The 17,969-nt window shown below is 46.6% G+C and overlaps 1 protein-coding gene across 1 annotated transcript in view; it reads right to left on the bottom strand.

Annotated features, from left to right (window-relative positions):
* Nucleotides 1-17,969, bottom strand: part of ANKRD26 (ankyrin repeat domain 26) — a 969,942-nt gene that overhangs the window by 324,716 nt on the left and 627,257 nt on the right. The window lies entirely within an intron of this gene.

Below are 17,969 nucleotides of genomic sequence, written 5' to 3' on the forward strand. Positions count from 1 at the left end.
TGAGCACCCCACCCTAGAGTGGATGCATCCGTAATCACTGTGGCCACCGGAGGAGGCAGCTGAAAAGGCTTCCCCTGAGACAGGTTGCCTTCCACGCCCCACCAAGACAAATACGCCGCAGCTTCTCTGGAGATCCTCACTGACTCCCTGAGATCTCCGTTGTGCTGATACCACTGCCTGCGGAGGCACCACTGGAGCGCCCTCATGTGCCAGCGTGCATGGTTGACCAACAGAATGCAAGAAGCCATCAGACCGAGCAGGCGAAGGACCTTCAGGACTGGAAGGACCGCTCCATTTCCTGTATGTCGCGAATCCTTTGTGGAGGAGGGAATGCACGACATACAGTTGTGTCCAGTACTGCACCTATGAACAGGTTGCGCTGGGAGGGCACCAGGTGAGATTTGGGTACATTTATCGAAAAACCCAACCTGTACAACAACTGGGTTGTCTCCTGCAGATGATGGAGCACTCTCTCTGGCGACTCTGCCTTGATCAGCCAGTCGTCCAAATAAGGGAATACAGGAATCCCCAACCTTCTGAGATGCGCCGCCACCACTGCCATCACCTTGGTGAAGACTTGAGGCGCAGTAGTAAGCCCAAACGGAAGGACCGCAAACTGATAGTGCTGCGATCCCATCGTAAAACGGAGATACTTCCTGTGCGACTTCAGGATGGGGATGTGAACGTACGCATCCTGCAAGTCGAGCGACACCATCCAGTCTTCTTCCAGCAGAGCCTGAAGAACCTGAGCAAGGGTGAGCATCTTGAATTTCTCTTGCTTCAGATACAAATTCAAGTTCCTGAGATCCAAGATTGGACGAAGCCTGCTATCCTTCTTGGGGATCAGAAAATACTGGGAGTAGCATCCCGGACCTTTTTCCTGCTCTGGGACCACCTCTATCGCACCCTTTCTCAACAGAGTTTGAACTTCCTCCTGTAGGAGTAACAGATGTTCCTCTGAGCAATATCCCTGGCAAGGAGGGTAATTGGGAGGGAATTCCCGAAAGGGAAGGGCATACCCATTTTCTACGAGATTGAGAACCCAAAGATCTGATGTAACCGATTCCCAATCCCGTAGAAAGTGGGTAAGCCGACCCCCCACCGGACCCACATGATCCTGAATGGCGGATCTAGGGCTGCTTTTCTGTGGCTGGGGGGTTGGAGGAGGTGGAAGAGGAAGAGGCCTGACGCCCTCGAGGACGTGCCCGTTGCCTTCCCCTGTCCGACTTATACAAGGTATTTTGCTGATGCTGCTGCTGTTGATGCTGCTGCTGACCTTGTCTAAATGTACGAAAAGAAGAGCGACCAAAGCCTCTGAATTTCCTGGCAGTAGAACCTCTTACTTGTAGACCAAGAGATCTAGCAGTCGCCCTGCTATCCTTAAACCTCTCCAAGGCCGAATCTGCATTCTTGCCAAAGAGTCCTTCACCATCAAAAGGCAGATCTAACAAAGCAGACTGTACATCAGCAGAAAAATCTGAGGATTTAACCAAGCTGAACGCCTTGTGGCAACAGCAGTGCCCATGATCCTTGCCACAGAATCTGCAGTATCAAGGGTGCTCTGAATAACCTGACGAGCTGCCGCTTGAGTGTCAGATAAAACTTCCTCAAAGTCACCTCTGCAGTCTTCAGGAACCTTAGGGATCAATGTACGTACAGAGTCCATAAGAGCGTGGATATATCTACCCATAAGGCAAGTGGCATTTGTTGATTTTAACGCCATACTCGCGGAAGAGAAAGTTTTCTTGGCCACTTGATCCTGTTTCTTAGCTTCCTTGTCACCAGGAACTTGGGGAAAAGCACCTACTGACTTCTTAGAACATGCCGCTTGAATCACCAAACTTTCAGGAGAAGGGTGAGACGACAAAAAGGCAGGGTCCTCAGGAGCTACTCTATACCTCCGAGCCACACCTTTCGAGACAGCAGGAGCAGAAAGAGGCTTCTTCCACACCTCCATAATGGGATCAGTCAAAGCATCATTAAAAGGGAGCAATGGCTCCACAGCTGAGCTCGGAGAATGAAGAACCTCAGTAAGCAGATTCGATTTAAATTCAACAGTAGGCAATTTTAAACCTAAAAGTCCCGCTGCTTTTTTCATCACCACATGATATGGCTGAACATCTTTAGATGGCACATCAGAACCTGATGGCAAGACCCACTCTGGAGAAAACTCAAGACCACTAGCCTCTGCTAGATCCTCGAAATAATTTTCATCCAGCTCACCTTCTTCCAAGACAGAATGAGACTCACAATACGTCTGCTCTTCCAGTAGACGTTGAGCCTCTCTCCTAGATCTCTGCTTAACACGGAGTGCAGCCGGATCCACTGTCGACTCCGACGGCGCCGGAGCCGACGTCGGAATCGAATCCGAAGGCTTAGAAGGGTGTTCCAGAGATTTGCTTGGAGCGGGCGACGCCGGTGCTGGAATCGTCGACTTCGGACGAGCCGGCGTCGACCTCGTGGAGCATGGTACTGCCACAGCGGGGTCGGAGCCGGCAAAAACGGCATGAAAGGTGCCGGTGCATATGAATGAGGCACCCCCAAATTAAATAATTAGTAATGGGAGAGGCACTCCTAACAATATAAACGATAAACACTTATTTCAAACACTAGACATCAATTTATCACGTGTGCTGAGGAGGAAGACGCACTGTCCAATTTGCGCCAATGTAAACATGAAACTAATCAAGCGGAAACCGCTTGCCATCAACGCACTGTTGCGATTTCAACCTAAATCGGTTGGCTTGTTTCACCACATTTTTATCACATGAAAACTCATAAACATTTTTGTTCGCAAGTATTGAATTTTTACTAACATTTCAGATATGAAAAACATGAAATTCACTTGAATATCAGTAAATACCACGAATTCATAAATTTCAGAAAATGTATATACAGATAAATGTTCATTTCACATTATGAACAATAAAGTTTCTTGCCCACACTTTAAGCCCTGCCCAATGCATTTCGGGCCTGTTTGGCCCTTCCTCAGGGGCGATACCTGAAATAAAAAGATACAAAACTAGGTCACATAAATGACATCTGGCTCTCCAGATGCAAAGTTCATAGAGTGTCACTATCTTAGTCATAATTCATGAATTAATCAAATGTCTGTTTGTTCTGAAAAATCATAATGTGAACACGTGAAAACAACATAAACAAAACAATACATTGTTGCACACTCACTTGTATACGTAAAAGGCGTGTGTGAGAAAAATGAGGCCTCGTAAAACGGAAAAAAGTGACAGTCTGTTCAGTTGTGCCTGAAAAAAACAAGCACTCTCGTTAAGGAGTTGTGGAATCAAAGATACGGAAGTGGCGAACAACACTGACCAGAAACGACACTTACTGCTAGAAGCCACGGCGTGATACGGTTATAAGAGCTGGCAGAATCAACGATGTCCAAACATACCCATGTGTCTGTTTGCGTCTTCAGAAACACCTTAGTGGATCCTAATAAAACGTAACAAACTGGCCTCAATACACGGCAATATATATATCTGGCAAAGTTTAAACTAACTCACTCTTGCATCTCACTGTTTAACTTACTTAGATGCGTAGTATCCCAAATAAATGGCTTGCGCCTCGTTAATGTGGCAGAATGCGAAAATTGTCTCCGCTCCCTCTGGCTATCCGTATATACCGCTAAAACCAAACACAAACTGCGACAATCAGTTTCACTAAGTTCTATCCTACAAACAAGAACTCTCCCAACATGTACAACCATAGTACCTGGCGCGGTTCTGAACAATGGCTTCAGTCCGTGAAAAACCTCTCTTTCTCTCGACCGGTAACTGAGTCCGGTGTTTGTCCGGAAACGAGCACCAAGCTAACAGCGACGGCCTGTGTTTATGACGCATTGGTGTGTAGTCATAAAAAAAGGACTTAAAAGCTGAAGTGGGTCATGAAGAACACGGCTCGAGGGCGCCATATTGGTGTGTTGTGATGACATAAAATTTCTACATAAAAAAAGTGCAACAATGAAAATACAAATGGCAGAATGTAATGAAAATCTTACTTAATGTGATATTCAGAAAAGCCATGAAAACTAAACTGTGCAAAATAAACAATGAAGACAGTCCTCCAGTGTATTGTATTGCGCAAATATCATAGAAAACAAGTTAGATCAACTCGATCATTGATCCCTTTGGGATCTTGTGTCTGCAGTTTTTTTATCCAGAAGATCTCTCTTTGTAGCAGAGTTTTGGTGAGGGTTTTGCCTGGTGATGGGACCACCACTTCTAGGATCTGGAATTTCAGTTGGGCTATGGTATGCCTGTCTTTCTCCCAATGTACTGCCAAACTGCTCTTGGTGTTCTTGTTGCGTATGGTACTTTTGTGTTCGGATATGCGAGTTTTAATTTTTCTCTCGGTTTTCCCCACATATAACAGTCCGCAGATCCTAGAAGTGGTGGTCCCATCACCAGGCAAAACCCTCACCAAAACTCTGCTACAAAGAGAGATCTTCTGGATAAAAAAACTGCAGACACAAGATCCCAAAGGGATCAATGATCGAGTTGATCTAACTTGTTTTCTATGATATTTGCGCAATACAATACGCTGGAGGACTGTCTTCATTGTTTATTTTGCACAGTTTAGTTTTCATGGCTTTTCTGAATATCACATTAAGTAAGATTTTCATTACATTCTGCCATTTGTATTTTCATTGTAGCACTTTTTTTATGTAGAAATTTTATGTCATCACAACACACCAATATGGCGCCCTCGAGCCGTGTTCTTCATGACCCACTTCAGCTTTTAAGTCCTTTTTTTATGACTACACACCAATGCGTCATAAACACAGGCCGTCGCTGTTAGCTTGGTGCTCGTTTCCGGACAAACACCGGACTCAGTTACCGGTCGAGAGAAAGAGAGGTTTTTCACGGACTGAAGCCATTGTTCAGAACCGCGCCAGGTACTATGGTTGTACATGTTGGGAGAGTTCTTGTTTGTAGGATAGAACTTAGTGAAACTGATTGTCGCCGTTTGTGTTTGGTTTTAGCGGTATATACGGATAGCCAGAGGGAGCGGAGACAATTTTCGCATTCTGCCACATTAACGAGGCGCAAGCCATTTATTTGGGATACTACGCATCTAAGTAAGTTAAACAGTGAGATGCAAGAGTGAGTTAGTTTAAACTTTGCCAGATATATATATTGCCGTGTATTGAGGCCAGTTTGTTACGTTTTATTAGGATCCACTAAGGTGTTTCTGAAGACGCAAACAGACACATGGGTATGTTTGGACATCGTTGATTCTGCCAGCTCTTATAACCGTATCACGCCGTGGCTTCTAGCAGTAAGTGTCGTTTCTGGTCAGTGTTGTTCGCCACTTCCGTATCTTTGATTCCACAACTCCTTAACGAGAGTGCTTGTTTTTTTCAGGCACAACTGAACAGACTGTCACTTTTTTCCGTTTTACGAGGCCTCATTTTTCTCACACACGCCTTTTACGTATACAAGTGAGTGTGCAACAATGTATTGTTTTGTTTATGTTGTTTTCACGTGTTCACATTATGATTTTTCAGAACAAACAGACATTTGATTAATTCATGAATTATGACTAAGATAGTGACACTCTATGAACCTTGCATCTGGAGAGCCAGATGTCATTTATGTGACCTAGTTTTGTATCTTTTTATTTCAGGTATCGCCCCTGAGGAAGGGCCAAACAGGCCCGAAATGCATTGGGCAGGGCTTAAAGTGTGGGCAAGAAACTTTATTGTTCATAATGTGAAATGAACATTTATCTGTATATACATTTTCTGAAATTTATGAATTCGTGGTATTTACTGATATTCAAGTGAATTTCATGTTTTTCATATCTGAAATGTTAGTAAAAATTCAATACTTGCGAACAAAAATGTTTATGAGTTTTCATGTGATAAAAATGTGGTGAAACAAGCCAACCGATTTAGGTTGAAATCGCAACAGTGCGTAGAGGGCAAACGGTTTCCGCTTGATTAGTTTCATACCCCCAAATTAAATGCCATAGGACCCATGGGACCCGAAGGCGCTCCAGAGGGGTACCAAGACATTGAGAAAACATCATACATAGCGTTGAGAAACGCTGAAGGATCCTGACCTGGAGCTGGAAAAGGTGGATGCTCAGGTCGACTTTGAGGTAGGTTCGAATCTGTCTCAACAACACAAGTCGATCCCTCAACCTCCACAGGAACTTCATCGACCTCTTCTTGAGCCGGAGACGGTGCCGGACTCGGATCGGGTGCCGGAGTCGGAGAATGAACTTGCGACTCCGAAGGTGAGGCCTCGCCCTCTTGATCCGACACCTCTTGTGGAGGAATCACTTTAGATCTAACCTTCTTGGGTGATCTCGACCTCGAGCCAGACTTATCACCCGAATGACGTCGAGACTCATGTCTCCTCTTCTTATGCTTCTTACTTGACCTCGAAGGGTGTGCCGACGAAGACCTCGAAGCCGACGCCTCCCTCGACCTCGACTTCTTCGAATGGGATTTCGAAGATTTCCTAACTTTATCAGCCTTCAGTTTAGCCACAAGAAGCTTAGACTCCCTCTCTCGCAGGGCCTTTGGATTCATCTTTGACACGACTAACACCCATCCACGTCGTGGTCGGAGCTCAAACACCAAATACAGTCCTGGTGTGGGTCTGTAACGGACATCATCTTTCCACATTCCCTGCAGGGCTTAAAACCCGTCTTCTTTGTCGACATATTATCGAACAAAGTAGCAAGAGAACAGAGAAACGAAGAAATAAAGCAACAGAGTAACTAGAAGCTACAGAGTATCCCAAAACCGTTAGCGTCGACGACGCGGAAAAAAGGGAACTGATGTCATCACGCCGGCGTGGGCCTATTGTAGGCGTCGGTGACGTCAGCAGAGTCGCGTGCGATGCCGTGTCCCTATGAGGTCCAAGTCCACGTCGGCGCGAGGCTACAAAAAAGAATTTCCGAATGTTGCTGACGCAAGGGGATATTCACAAGGTGAGGAATCCACACGGCAGATGTATCTATCAGAAAGGAAGACACTGAACCAACAAGGTCAGTATAATGGAAGAAAGTGTTTAAACTTCTGCAAAAAGAAGTTCAACCGAGCACCAGATCCCATGGATTCACAATAGACCCAGTCCCAGAGAAGGGACAAGACAGTATCAGAGCATACAAGCTAAGCATACATCACAGTGGATGCCAAGAAAGGAAGGTGAGGGAACAATGTGACCATGCCAAGATATACAGAGCCATGACTACCAGGAGCTACATGTATGTGGATGAAGGGATACACACAAGGAGAGAGAGAGAGAGAAGAGAGAGAGGAGAGAGAGAGGAGAGAGAGGAGAGAGAGAGAGGAGAGAGAGAGAGAGGAGAGAGAGAGAGAGGAGAGAGGAGAGAGAAAAAAGGAGTTGGGGTAAAGACCCCCAATACTAGGGGAAGGGAATGCTCTCTCACTGCGGATAAGCTCAGGACACAAATATATATCAATATTTGTGTGTGGTGCCAGAATTTTATTGGACGGCTGCCTAAAAAATGTCTGACCGCATTTACGCCGTCCTGGTGGCGAATGCTGGTATACAGAGTCATGGCATCTATGGTTATTAGTAGGAAATCAGCCTCCCAAGAAACGTCATATACCTTGCAGAGGAAGTCACCTGTATCTAAGATGAATGGAGCTCAATGTGGTTACTTACTGTAATTGAACAATAATCTAACGTGACTATGTATGTTTAGCCCACATGGGTGGAATATCGATATGTTGACTGCTTGCATCTTTGACAGCTTGAAATCGATATTATGGCTATATCACGTGATTCTGTTTATGCTGTACTGCGAATGAGTGCGGTTAGAATTTCTAGCCAATGCGATGCGTGCCTTTTTTTGATAAATATTGCACACTAGTTTGGCGAACACAACGAGTAAAGGTATGCAGTGCTCCTAAAGGCAATTTATGTTTTAAAAGTATGAAGCAGCGACTGTCTCCATCAATGAATTGTAGCCTGTATATTTACACCACGAACTACAAGTCTGTTGTCTACTTCTATTGGGTAGTCCATCATGTGATTTGTTTACACTGAGAGTTTAAAACACCTTGAAAAACTTTATTGAAATGCTAGTGACAAAGCCTGCAGGTCAGGTGAAACACATCTAGCACTATCCAGCTGGCATTAAAGTAATTCTGCACAGAAACGGCGTTGACTGCTTTCTTTGAGACTGCGACTGGGAGGTTCTTGTGTCGACGCACCCTTTGGTTTGGCGGCAGCGGCGTTGTGGAATGAATATATATATATATATATATATATATATATATATATATATATATATATATATATATATATATATATATATATATATATATATATATATATATATATATATATACCTATATATATACCTATTTAAATTAATTTGCAAACTTGTACCGCGCTAGGAATCGACTCCCAGAGGAGTATCTCCGCGCCTTTGGCATCATCTGAGAGCAAAAAGGGGCCTAGTCATTTATCCTTTCTCCCTAGACGGATAGCCTAGTAGCGAAAGAGGAAAGTTTTTAATTTTTTCCTAAAAGGAAGATGTTCTCTGCATAGTCTGATTTCCATAGGGAGATCATTCCACAACTGCGGGCCGGCTACTGATAAGGCCCTTCCCCCTTGCCTTGTCTTCTTGACCCTGGGGACACATAACAATTCTTGATCTCCTGATCTCAGAGATCTGGAGGGAACGTATAAATTGAATTTTTTAGTCAAGTAATCTGGACCTTTACCTGTGAGGCACTTGTGGATGATGCAGCATGTTTTAAACATCACCCTCTGTTTCACTGAGAGCCAGTGAAGTTTGGTTAACAGGGGTTTCGAAGGAGTACGAGCCGGGATGTTAAGAACAAGGCGTGCAGCAATGTTTTGCATAACCTGTAGTCTTGCGATAATCCCCTCATTGGCGGCTAGCAGTAAACCATTACAATAATCCAGTCTACTCAGCACGAGCGACTGTACCAGTGTTCTTCTGGTGGTATCCGGTAACAGGGGGAATACCTTCCGAAGAAGCCCGATAACATGGAAGCAGGAGCTGACCACTTGATTGGCGTGTTGTTTGAGGGCGAGCTCCTGATCCAGTTTTACTCCCAGATCTTTCACAACCAATTTGGGCTCAGGGACTGGACCTAGATCTTGAGGCCACCAGTCAGGAGTCCACAGGCGTTTAGCTTCCCCGAAGAGCATCACCTCAGTCTTGGAGAGGTTACACTGCAGGAAGTTTGCTGCCATCCAGTGGGCCACTTCTTTCATCCCCCGGGCAAAGGAGTTACGTACTTCAGGTGTCATCGTTTTAAACGGAAAGAGGAGTTGAGTATCGTCCGCGTACGATACCAGGATGAACCCGTGGGATCTCATGATGTTAGCTAGGGGGGCCACATAGATGTTGAATAACGTGGGGCTCAGACAGGAGCCCTGTGGCACCCCCTTAGAGATCTCCACCTCCTCCGACCGATATGGACCCAGAATGACCCTTTGGGTACGTGTAGTGAAAAAGCTCCTTAGCCAGGCCAGCGCCTTGCCTCCCAGACCGATGTCAACTAGTCTGGAGGTCATGATGTCATGTGACACAGTGTCAAACGCCGCTGACAGATTTAAAAGCACCAAGATAACGGAGTAACCTTTATCCTGTAGCATATGAAGATCGTCAGCGACGGACAGCAAGGCGGTCTCAGTGCTATGCCTAGGCCTAAACCCAGACTGGGAGGGGTCTAGCCCCCCAGCACTTTCGATGTATTTTGACAGGTGCCGGTTGACAAACTTCTCAGTAAGCTTCCCTAAGATAGGGAGGAGTGAGATAGGTCTCAAGTTTGTCAATTCGGTCCAAGGGATGGTATTGTTTTTTCGCAGTGGTCTCACTAGAGCACGCTTCCAGTCCGGGGGGACTTCCCCTGTACTCAGGGACAGATTAACTATGTGCCGAATTCCAGCACCCAGATCACTAGTCAGTAGTGGCATGATACGTGCAGGGATAATATCTGAGGGGCACCCGCTCTTTATTTGAGTGATTAAGGCAATTGTCTCCTCCATTGATATGGGAGGGAATTCTACAAGCTTACTAACACAGTTCTCTACTGCACCAATGGGTGACTGAGCCATACGGTCAACTGTGGCCATGTTGTTAGTGTTGTTCTTGGAGGCTAGTATCTTATCATATATGCCCTCGATTTTTCTAATGAAGAACTGGGAGATATTATCACAAAGTTCCTGGGATTCTATCTCCCCAGTCTCACAAGCAATGGGCTTGATGAAGGTTTGTAAGACTTGGTATAGAACTTTTACGTTTTTACCGGCTGCTGATAATTGGGCTGCTATATGATGTTTCCGAGCAGCCCGAATGGCTTTGTGATAGCTTTTTAGAGAGATCCTGTGGCTCTCCTTATCCTCCGCCTTGCGTGAGACCCTCAATCGTTTTTCTAACTTCCTCGCAGTTAGCTTTAGTTGTCTGAGGTCGTCAGTGAACCAAACTTCTTGTTTGGGAGCAGGCCGGGGTTTGAATGTTCTGAGAGGTACAACGTGGTATATAGTCACTGTCACTGCTTCATTGAGTTTACATAGTGCAGTGGCAACATTGTCCCCACATTCGTCCCAATTGGGTTCAGTGTATTTCCCCCTAAAACCCTCTGGTGTTAATTTATTCCAGGGCCTCCTAATATCTGCGATAACCCTCTGAATACCCTTTGGTTTATAGTTGGTGCGAGTGTAGAATCCAATGATGGAATGGTCAGTCCATTCCACTTGGATGGGAGGCAAACATTTTATGGCAGTTGAGTTGCACAACACTAGGTCCAATGTGTGACCTGCTAAGTGTGTGGGCCCCTGATTTATCTTGTTAAGCCCCAGTGTGCCCAGATCAGTTAATAGAGTCTGAGCCTCCACGCAGGTAGCAATTTCACTGTGGACGTTAAAATCCCCTACCACGATGAAGTCAGAATTCTCCTGCACATGGGGTGCCAGAGCTTCAACGAGTTGAATAGAAAAGTTCCCACATGGGCCTGGGGGTCGATAAACTAAAGCTCCCTTCCTAGTTTCCCTAGAGCTAGGGTTAATTGTAAAGATCAGGAGCTCCATCTGGGGGGTACACACTGTCTCGGTAACTACAACATCCATCTCCTGTTTAAATACAATGGCTATCCCCTCTCCTGTTTTAATTGGGCGGTCCATCCTCACCATTTTGTACCCTAGCGGTACCCCCAGTGTTATGGCCGAGACAGTATGTGGCTTCAGCCATGTCTCAGTTAGAAAACAGAGATGTGGACTCTCAGATGTTATAAGATCCCATACCTGGGTTGCATGTGTAACTAAGGAGCGGATATTGTACAATAAGCTCTTGCACTTTTAAATTGGGCCCTTAAGAGGGGTGACAGTCAGCTCTGCAGGATGTTTAATAGGGGCCAACAACCGAGACCTTGACAGACATGGTGCGGCTTCAGCGCTGATGGTGAATTGCTCGTGGCTTCCCCAGCAAGAGAACGGCCCCTCCAGGTTGTTTCCTACCCTGTGGGTGCACAGTGTGGGAGCGTACCTACCAATATCCATTAGTGTCTGGCTGGTATATGTAAGTATGTTGCAGTTGGATCTCTCCAGACAATCGCTACAATCCGCCATAGCCCCCTGCCCCTGGTCCCGTCCTGTCGCGGACGGGCGCAGACGGGCTAGTCTTCGGCTCGTCTTAGGCGCAGGAGTAGGCGCCACACTGCGCGTCAACACTGCGCGTTGAGCCAATGAGTTGCTTTATAGCCCTCGAGTAGGGGAGAGCTAGAGCGCTAACTGCTCGACTCCCTGAATGTTCCTGGCTCTGCCCCGCCTTCCGCACCCGTGATTGGATGGAGGGTCGGACCGGGCGTGCAGGCACAGGTCGAGCTACTGTAGGAGCTGGTCCCCCAATGCGTGTAGGTATGCGGTCTTTTTTCAACAGTGTGCCACTAGTTAATCAGTTACAAGCACTAACAGTTTCTGTCCACTTATTAATAAACACAACTTTCAGCTAAAATATTCTAAAGCTCACGGAGCCGATTTCTGCAATTAAAACAATGAAAGAGCAATTATGCTCAGAGAATGGCGCCAAGCGGAGTCGGGAAGAAGCTGCCACCGTCCCCCTTACCGCAAAGTTGGGTGCCTCCTCGCTACCTTTATAGCCCTCGAGTAGGGGAGAGCTAGAGCGCTAACCGCTCGCCTCCTTGAATGTTCCTGGCTCTGCCCCGCCTTCCGCACCCGTGATTGGATGGAGGGTCGGACCAGGCGTGCAGGCACAGGTCGAGCTACTGTAGGAGCTGGTCCCTCAATGCGTGTAGGTATGCGGTCTTTTTTCAACAGTGTGCCTATAGAGAGAGAGAGATAGAGAGACGTATATGTAAACAAATTGGGACACATTATTGTGTCCCACCTAAAAAGCAACAGCATTCAATCAATGGGGAAGGAACCCTGACCTCTTGTGAAACAGGTGGGGACACGGACCATTACACTCATGAGAAAAGAGTGAAAAATACCCAGACATAAGTATGACAGAAAAAGAAAGCAATATCGCCTTTAGTGTTGACTGACAACCCACAACTAGTGAAACACCTGGAGTGAAACACAAACTTTGGAGTAAGAGTCGGAGACCTTAACCACTTGGCCACAGTGGGTCAGAAAACAGCAGCAGAGACCAGGAGCAGAAGCACCTAAACCTCTGTGCAGCAATTATCAAAGGTACCAGTGTCCCTGCAAGGGAAGTACAGATGGAAATAGAACACAAGGCAACACACAGCAGTGACGTAGCTGGTGGACATTCTACTGCCTATAGACAAAAACACCACGGGCCCGAGCCATTAGAGAAGACGTGAGTACTTCCTCACACCAGGAATGGACCAGAATAGAAAGCAGCCAAGACACAGGCACAAGGAACTCCGCCGGCACCCTGTGACAGCGAACATATCCTGTGTGTACACACATTTAGAATCCACACAGAAGAAACTTTTCCGGAACAGAACAACATGCCGGCTAGGGGCAAGTGCCAACAAGCAGAAACAGCACAGCGAAGCTGAAATAACACGCCATGGAGAGCCAGGCATAGCAGAAACCCAAACAACACTTTGGGGAAAAGTGCCTCCACAGAGGCAGGAGAGAGCTACAGACAAACCATAGACGACAACCCAGATGCCCCAGGAGAGAGCCACACCAAACCTGTGGGTCTCATCAGAGGGGACATCCTACCACAGTAGGAAGAGTGGGATGAATCAGGAGACCCGCAGTTTAGACAGAAAATAATAATTCCGAAGAAGACTCCACTGGAGCCTTCAAAACTTCCCATGCCAGGAAGAGCAGCTATACAATAGCCAAAAAGTACCCCACAAAGGTTACGGCACATCCCTATAAAAGCAAGGGACACCTCTTGAGACGAGCTTAGGCAGAGGGCTCAAAATGAAATGCAGAAACAGCTGGCCAGCTGTAGCAAAAGAAGGACAGGACGGCAAAAAGCTGCACAGTCCATCTGGGTAATAACATCTTGAACCCAGAGACGGAGCACCAGAAAAAGCAGTAACAATACTGCAACTAAAAGCCAAAGTCCACAACAAGGACTATAAACCATTGAACTCATGGAAACTGAGACATGAAACGTTGAATCGCCTAGTCAGCATGTCTGTTGAACAAGGTGACCCCATCAAAGCAGCGCAACATGCAGAGCAACTGACCGGGCCATAGCTCGACTCACCGAATCAGTAGTGTCCATGGCCGACCGAATGAAAAATAGCGCCATTTCCAGGCCAACACGAAGCAACCGATCCAAATCAGACCGAGGACCCTCCAGAGGAGAGGGAAGGAGGCGCACAAACGAGTACCAAAGGGCAGAAGTAGCACGTGCAAACACGCAAGACATGTTCAGGGATCGAAGACCTGCACTGGTGGACGCAAATACATGGCGGACACACAAAAACAACCATCGAGACTCCCAAGTGGGAGGGAGTAACGGAGGAGGGGCAGAAGGCAGCAAGACTGAAGTCGCCTGAATTACCAGCACTTGAGCCCTAGGATGGAGGGACAAACAGACAGGGTCAGAAGGGCGATTTAGATGTGCAATAGCACGATCCACCAAGTCCCCCGAAGCAGGCCTCGCCCAAGTTCCCAGAAGAGTGCTGTATAGCAACTCACCAAAGAGCAACACGTGCCCCATTTGCACGGTGCCCTGGTGGAGTAAATCCAGCAATGGATCAGAGGACAGAGAGACTGAGGGTTGCTGCACTTGGAAAAAGTCTGTAGCCCTGCTAACCGCCCTCGCAAAAGTCGCACTAGCCACTATTCGAGGTGGCAACAAGTCATTCGTATCGGACGGCATGAGGCTAATCCTTCCACCAAAATGTGGGGGCTTTACAGCCCGAGGACATCCAGGGCCCTGCCAGTGCATGGGATCCTGCACAGAGGGACAGCAAAACAACCCGTGGGTGGCAAGTCCACAGGGGCCTTCTCAGTTTTGTTTTCCACAACCTCCACCAACTGATGAACAACTGGGGATAGCACCAGCGTTGATCGACGCCCATACGGCGTAGTCTCAACGTCTATGCTCCCCCAAAGAAGCCTCGACGAAACCTACACCAAGGTGGGAACCTGCGGAGAGGAACGGAGTTGACTCGGAGTCGCGTCGGCTCAGGGAGCTGAGCGGAGACGACATGGAAGACTTGAACGTATGAGTAGGGTGCCCCTCACGGCCGTGTCCTGATGTCGCAGCGACTCCAGGACCGAATCAGGGTGCTCATTCGGTTCCGAGGACGAACCCACCGGCGAAATCCCGATCTGAGCCCCTACCCCTCTATGGGGCCCGAAGGCGCACCAGGGAAAGGGGGTGACCCAAAGATGGCTATTAAGGCCGGAGAATAGGTCTACATCTGGGCCCTAGTCGCAACCAGCTATAGGAAATGGCGGGTAAGTGGGGGTAGTCTCCTGAGGGCCCGTGTCCACTGGAGACCAGGAGAACCTGGTCCCGCTGTCGCGGGAGGTTGGCGACCTCCGGGACTTCTTTTTCTTGTGCTTACCTGCGGCAGGAGAGCGACGTCCGTTGAATAGACCAGCAACTTCGGCGGGGACTCCCAAGCACCACATACAGATCGCGTGTGGATGCATCGATGACATCTGCCACATACAGGATTCACACGCCTTGAAGCCCGAAGGCACTATAATGCTACAATGGGCAGACAACATTTGTTTCATGTACTTGACACCATCTCAATAATGTCTTGTGTAGGAACTTAAAATAATATCTGCATCCATTTCCTGACAGTTGTGTATGTTTGGTTAGAAGTATAGCGTTGTTAAAAAATATTGCTAGGGTCTCTTGCTCCTATGGTTATTTCTTTACTCATGTTGAGATTTTCATCTTGATAAAGCTTTCCACGACTCTATTGCAAGTAATGTTGCTTTTTCACTGGTGTGGTCAATACTCCTGCACAGGATGGTCGGGCGTGTAACATTGTCTGATGTAGACATATTGTAATACCGAAAATATAACCTTAGTAACTTGGGGTGATTTTAATATTGTGTATTCCTATGTGAAGTACAATTGTCTTGTAGAATGTATCTATCTGTTTTTATCCCAATGCTATCCTCCCCTCCGAAGCCTTTAGTAAACCACCCGTCAATCCTGTAAAGCGCTCTGATACCCTCACGGGTCTGGTTCGCGCTCTATAAAACTTTTAAATAAATAAATAAATAAATAAATCACACACTGTTCCCGGACACCAAAGGCGTTGAGAAGGCCTGAAAAACAAAAAAGAGGCCAGTGGTAATCGCTTCCCCGGATCCGCGTTGGGACGCGGAAAAGAAGACACACTGACGTCAGCACGCCGTCTCCATTGATGTCACTTCCATGGACGACATCAGGACGAAGTCGGGCGATGCCGTCCCCCGCGGCGTGCAGAGGTATTGCTGGGGAAAAAGATTTTCTGGATCCAGTCTGAAACCCGGTGATTTTCTAAGTTAAGAATTCTGCGGCTAGATGTCTATCAGATGATAATGTGCTCCGGGTTTGCAGCAGGTATCTAGCTATCATGCTCACTCTGGATTGCAGGTTTTTTTTTGTTCAGGAATGTTCCAGACCGAGGACTGGGCCAGTGTCTCCTTGTCTGTCGAAGAACCTACATGAAGGTTTAGGTCCCCTGAGAGAATGCGATTGTGGGTGTTGTGTTTCTTTATAGATGTCAAAGGACAGTCCACAAGACACCTTGAATCTTTGTTTTTCTGTTTTGGATTTATGTAGGTGCTGAAAATTAACACCTCCTCCTTTTTTCTCTTAGAACTGAGAAAGATCTTGATTGTGTTGACAGTTGTTGAGGAGGAGGGGATTTTTTTTGATAGTGGTTGTACTAGTTATTGACACGTAGGTTGCCAGCCCATCTAATAGTTGGCCGCATTGTGATTTCTTGGTTGCTGGTGTGTGGAAGCATATGAAGCCCTGCAGTTGGAGTGGTTCGGCCATCCACGTTTCATTCAGCAAAATTATGTCAAATGATTTGCTGTACAAAATAAAGTCTGGGTCCGCTAATATGCTTTTTAGGTCATTATTGTTCCATGAGCAAAGGCGAAGGGATCAGTTGCTCCATTGAGGCGGCCCTTCTTTTTGCATATTTTTTGTCATTGGGTGCCCCCAAGCCAGTTAATGGTTTTCGTGAGCCACTGAGTGTCATGGTGCCCGGGTAACTGTTGTGATGGGGATGGGTTTGGCTATGGCAGCCACTGTTTACCTGCTCTCTTGGAGATGATTGGCCCCTGGCTCCTCGGAGTACTGAGACTGTGGTTTTCATGTTGTAGCTGATTTTGTTCCCTATGTTGGTGAGTAGTGGGAAAGTGTAGCCTGCACTGTGGTAGAGCGATATGCTTATGCATCATGACTTGAATGGTTTATGTTCATCTAGTACATTGTTGGCCAGCAAAGATGATCTCCATGTGGTCTTGGTGTTTTCTCTTTCCAAGTGCGTGTCTGTCCTGATAAATTCTATTGAAAGCAGGTCGGTTATTTTTATGTCTCTAAGATTTGGAGTAGCTACAAAATGTTACCTCAAATCAGGACATCAAAGTACCCCTTTGACTTGAATTAAGGTTTCAAGAGCTTGGTGAATTGGTCTGTTTGCTGTCCGGTAGGACTGTCCCTTGTGCAATATTGTCCCGTCACCATAGTTGGCTTGCGCCATATATTTTTGGGTATTAGTTGATGTGTTAGGGCCCAGTGCCTAAAAACTGCCAGCCAAGTGGGCCTTCTGTGCCGGCTGCTCTGGGCACTTGTCCCGCTGTGTTGTCTGGCAGAATTGGGAAATCAGGATTGGGTTTATAGGTATCTGTGATCCTGGTGTCCCAGCTCCTAATGTTGATCTGTACTGTTAAGGCTGGGCTTTCCCTCTCATTATCAGTTACGTAGTCTCTGGTGACTGCTAAGTCTCTGTTAGGGTCTCCCTGTGTGAGATGAGCCTGCATGTTTGATGGTGTGCTGGATGTAGTACCTAGAGTTCTAAGATGAGTGGCTTGTGCTCCAGGGGTGTGTCTGAATTTCGAAAATCAACACCACCTTCCTGCACCACTATTCCACTCCAGTTTATGGGTAGGATAGTGGTGTAGCCAAGTAACAACTTCATTTGGGTGTCTTTTCAAGTTTTTCTATATAAAGGGTCAACGGAAAGTTTAAAATGGAGGGTACAGCCAACTGCACTAAAATGTTCTGACAACCTTGGTACTACACCAAATAATCTAATTGCACAGAGAAAACTGGTTTCCAGCATAAAGGATTTGAACTGCAGCCTCCTCCAATACGGATATAGTGCCTTTATCCCAAATAGATTGTAGATGCTCATTAAAGAACCTCAATGTTATGTCATTGCAAAATGGGCAGTAACAAAACATAGGACGGAAACCTGAATAATCATCACAGTGAGCTCATGAGAAACACTGGTTGTGAAGTAACATGTTGTTTAAATTTCACTACATATGTTAATTTAATGCCAATCTAAA

Source organism: Lissotriton vulgaris, chromosome 1_1 (genome assembly GCF_964263255.1).
Source record: "Lissotriton vulgaris chromosome 1_1, aLisVul1.2, whole genome shotgun sequence".
NCBI lineage: Eukaryota > Metazoa > Chordata > Amphibia > Caudata > Salamandridae > Lissotriton > Lissotriton vulgaris.